We start from the raw sequence: 5,296 nt of genomic DNA, 5'->3' as shown, positions 1-5,296 counted from the left end.
AATTTGAAATTTTACAATTTCACCCAAAAGTTCAAATTGAATGACAAGTTTTATTTTTTTTTTTAAATAACAAATTTAATACATTTTGTATTTAAATGTAAATAAAATACCAAACATAAAATGCAAAGTATTTAATGTAGAGTTAAAACTATTTTATTTTGAAATATTCATATTTAAAATAGGAAATATATTCAATAATAAAATACAATTTAGGAATATATAAAGAATACATAAAGAAAAACAGAAAAAAATGTCGGAAAGTTAGGAAGTACATTAAAAATATTACTTCGCAATTAAAATCCATAAAAGTGTAGTAATTAAATTCAATTAAAGTATAGTATTTAAAAATATTTTCCCAGAATTTAATCATTTTAAAATTATGTTTCTAATGCTGTATAAGATTTCCAATAAAGAATTCATTATCCAATATGAAATGTTTAAGAAAAATTGGTTTGAATTCAAATAGTACCAAATTCATTCAACAGTATTTTTAAAGACTTTTAGAAATCATGAGTTTAAATTGAAGATTATTTTCATGTTGATTTACGATTTGCATTACGGAAATGTCTATCTGTGAATTTATGGAACTTTGAGTGCTCGAATAATGCAATGAAATTTGGCAACAAGCGTTTAGCATCCGCTCTTAAAATGCTTAAAAAAGTGAGTAACCCAAAAAAGGAAACTTTCAACAGATTTTATGAGCAAATAAAAATTCAACTTGCTTGCCGCTGTAATAGAAAACTGCTTCCCGTCATAATAACAATAATAAAAGGAACGTATCTACCACAGAATGTGGCAAGGAGAAAATATGTATGTGTGTGGAAGGAACGTTCTGCGATTCGTGGGGCACGAACTACAGATAAGCATTTTCAGCGCCTTAACACATGTCATCCCGAGAGCGTTCCCTCGTCCCGAGAAAAGGGTGAAATTGCGGGTCTTAAGGTCGTTTTGGACTGTTTTAGTCTGTTAATTCCTTTATCTTGTGGCCGCAGTGCAAATGCTGGCAGCTGTCCGACGATTTGGGGCAACGAGTTCATTGTGTGCTGGATTCATTTTATTTACAAAATATTTATGCCAAATGTCTGTGCCGCATACAGCAGTAATTAGATAGTCAAATAGCTGCGAGTTCGGGGCAAAAATCAATAGTGTTTCCCTATCCTCACCTCCACCCCACGGACCATTCACAAAAGATGCTCGGCTACGTCCATTAAATTTGTCACCCGCGGCTAAGCTAAATGTCAAATACTATTCTCACACACACACGTACACACACACACACACGCGCGCGCAGACACTCGCACAACAATAACAGCATCAATTTGACACGTACAGGCGCTAATGATGGGAATGACCAGCCAACTGAGCGATCGAAGCCATTCGAGCAACCGCTCAACATGCCCACAATTGAGCCTTAGTTCTCCTCCCCTTCTCTCCGCTGCGATGCTTTTGAGGATATCCTGTCGCTTTGCCCTGACTCTTCCAGGCTCTCCACTGAGAGAAAAATCAGGATACATTCGTTCTTGTATCAAGAATCAGAAGGAACAAAATTGAGCGCAAAATTCAGTTATTAACATTTTAGTTTAGAAGTGTGCTTTAAAATTATATTAATAATAAATGCAATTTTTATTCAAAGTTGTCAATATCACTATGGTATAAGTTATTCATTAGAGTAACTTTAGGATATTGTAACATTTTTAAATTATAGTCTATTTCTTTTAATAAAAGAGAAAAAATTCAACGGAAAGTTCTTGATTTAAATTTTAGAACGTTCTTAAAATTCTTTCGTGTTATTGAAAGCGCATTTCAATAATTTGTTTATATCTTATTGTCATTCTTATTTTTATGGGTTGTTAATTTCACTATTATTAATTAAGTTATGATAAAATAAATAAAATAAAAAAAATTAAAGGAACGAAAAATTCTTGATTTAAGACGAAAGTCTACGTTCTTAAAATACTTTCGGATTATGTAAAGCATGTTCTAAAATGTTCTTTTAATAATATATTTATTTCATATTGCTATTCCTTTTTGTATAGGTTGTTAATTCCACAATTGTAAAAGTTAAAGTTAATTGTAAAAAAATGCAGATATTTTACATAATCTAAGACTATATTGATCTTTATTTTTCAGAATAAAGCTTGGAGGAAGAACAAATAACGAAATAGTCTTCATATTTAATCCACATATGTAAGTGAATCTTATTTTGATTCTAGGAGTAAGGAAATTTAAGAATGAATCTATTTAGAATTTATTATCTTTTCTCTGAGTGTAGCAGCATTACTGAGTTGACATTTCAGAGAGTGCCAGTCAAGAGAGAGAACGAACGAGCGAGCGAGGAGGGTGAGTGAGAGAGGGAGTCAAGTCTAGCGACTGCCAATTTAATTCCCATTGACAAAATGCACAATTGCTTGGGTGTCCTGCGTGTGCTGCGTGTACCGAATGTCCTTTGACCTATTCCCTTTCCCTTGCTACTTTTCCTCTTCTTTTGTTTGTTCGCCGCGCAACATGCTCCGTAATTCTGTAATTTCTGCCAGTGACAGAGAGACCGTCCAACCGCCCCGCCCCCCCGTCGTCATCGCACATTTTGCTATTAATTATTTTAGAAAATCGCTTGTAATAACAATAAAGTTGCAGCCAAGTTTCGAGATTTACCAATCGCACTCTCTTCCCCTCATCCTCTCAGTGTCTGGCTAATTTTCAGATGGCAACTGTTAAATTTTACACGACATTCAAATATTTGCTAAATAAAAAAGACAGGCAAACAAAGAATAAAAGAGTATCTTTACTTTTCAGCGAAATGCAATCAATGCAAATGTTTAGATTGGGCTTTCAACTGTCTGCGCTGCGAACTTATCCCTCTTCATGCCCTCTCGTGTCTCTCTCTTCGATGTCCCGTCTCTGGGTTGCGGCCCTGTCAAGGTCCCAGACATGCAAAAAACCGAAGCGAACCACTTTCAATTTTGACGGCATATCGATTTAATAAATTTGCGTGCGTCCCTCGCGACAATTTGATTGACAAGCCACGTCCGTCTGTCCGCCTGTTCGTGTGTCCAACCAGCCTGCTGTCATGCCTTCATTCAGACATTCACTCAATTGTTGGGGTCCTGTTTACATTTCGAATGTTTTCAGTGAGAGCTGCGAGTCAGGTTTCGCCCGGCTATTGATACCTTCCTTTTCGCCCACAAAACTGAGCTGGGCAGGAGAAAATTGGTTTAATTTTGTTACAAATGTCACCGACTGAGGTTCAACACACACAAAAAACCCCTTCAGCTGACGATTCGAGTTTTACCCTTAACCGCACTGGTTTAGCTCTGCTCTTGAATTATTAAGTGCTTTATTGGACTAAAATAAATTTGATTTACTCATATTTAATATTCGATAGACAACTAATGGTGAATTTTTATTCCTAATAAATTCCTCAAGCTGCTCAAGAGCAAATTGGAAAACATTCTAGTAGATTTACCCACAGGTCCTGATCTTCAAATAAGCATAAACTGTTAGACTACTCTACTCATAAACTATCCTATCCTATTTGTATAAATAACAAGTACATAAGTAAGATGAACTTTACACATTTTCAATAAAAACAGCAAGAACAGTTTTGTATTATATTCAGAAAAAATACTAAAATACACCGAAGACTATATTTGATATTTCAATATAGTCTTTTACTGCATTTTAACAAATATGTAAACAACAATCAGTTGCTACTGGTATCATTTCTTATCGGGGCTTTCTTTAATATTCCTTAAGACTTACAAAGACAGTTCATTTATGTTTGTACAGACTGTTCACTTAATAAATAAATACCATAGTCATATTTCAAAAACTTTCTGTGTACAGAAATTTAGAAACTAATCATTAAAAAACATATTTAGTACACATGATATAAATTTAAGTCAACTTTTTAGAAATTGCGTAGGTTTAATAAAAAACTACTTTAAGAGAACAAAGTTACAGGCTTGAATTTGATTCAAATAAGAAATCTATATCAATAAAATTAATATACAGCAATTATTTTTTATGTGGAGCACTTGTTTGACTGATTTTAATTTAAAATAAAATGACTATACATTGCCACTATCTTTCTCCATCTTCCAATTGTTTCTATCACAATAGAACCCAATATTTTGATGAGCCCATAAAATGACTCACTCGGAATGAGATACGAATATTAGAAGAGTCTTATTGAGGGTCAGTTAAATCGCAATATAAAGCACAAAAAGTATTACTTTGACAGCACTGAAACTAATTTTGAAGATGGGTTTTAGCTGCATATCGCTTTTCCTCTAGACTGGACGCGAGCAGTTATCAGACGTAGCTTGGTCTAACAATTGTCATCCTCGGCAATTTTCAACACTTGCTGCTGGCCCTGGCCTAGGAATAGGAAAAGGCCTCGACATTATCAGCAGTGAACGATCTTATTTAGCGATGCATTGCCATAGATACGAATGCCTGATATGAGGAATAATGGACGTGTAGACAGGCGTCGTGGTTGTTGTTGTTGCTGGTCTGGTGTTTCAATATGCAATGAATTTCAATTTTGAAAAATTGCCTTTGAATGTTTGTGTGAAAAACGGAAATGCCATTTTCCCCCACCCTCTCGTTCTCCCCCACTCATCCGTCGCACACTTGGCCCTTTTGTTGTTTCCTCTTGGGCTGAGCGTGTGCCCAAATTAGAAAGCAAATGCACAAAGGCGTCACATGAAGAGGTCGGGGGTAGAGGGAGTATGAGGTTGCCAGAGACGTTTACAACCCAAAAGTTGACACTTTAGTTTTCTGTATTTTTCACAATTATGTGCGGGTACACGTTTCTCTCTCCACCCCGCGTCCTCGTCATCATGTGAGAAAAGTAACGGAACTCTGCACAATTATATAGGGAAACCCCCTCCTAACTCCTAACTCTGGCTACCCGCTCAAGATGCATAGACACGTAACGACCAAATAGATCAGCCTGCTGCTGTTGCTATTGCTGCTGCACCGACCTAGCAAACCCCTCTTCAAATTTACATACGTAACAATTTCATTTTTATTGCTAAATCCTTATGATGTGGGAACTATGCCTCAACTCAGCTCTGGCCTCTCTGTTTGGAATTTAATTATCGGTTGCATGTCACCGCCTTTTCAATACCTTCATTACCAGACGCCTACTTTTTCTCTCCCCTGCCATAATTAAGCGCGCCTAAATATATACCGAAAAACTCAACCCAAATATTCGGGTTTTAATTGCTCCCCCTACAGTCGGTCGGTCTATTTATAGTTGTATCTCTCAAGAGCAACACTACGCATACCTTTT

This window comes from Drosophila sulfurigaster, chromosome 3, assembly GCF_023558435.1.
Source record: "Drosophila sulfurigaster albostrigata strain 15112-1811.04 chromosome 3, ASM2355843v2, whole genome shotgun sequence".
NCBI classification, from domain to species: domain Eukaryota; kingdom Metazoa; phylum Arthropoda; class Insecta; order Diptera; family Drosophilidae; genus Drosophila; species Drosophila sulfurigaster.
The sequence above is the reverse complement of the archived record's forward strand: the minus strand, read 5'-3'. Positions refer to the sequence as shown.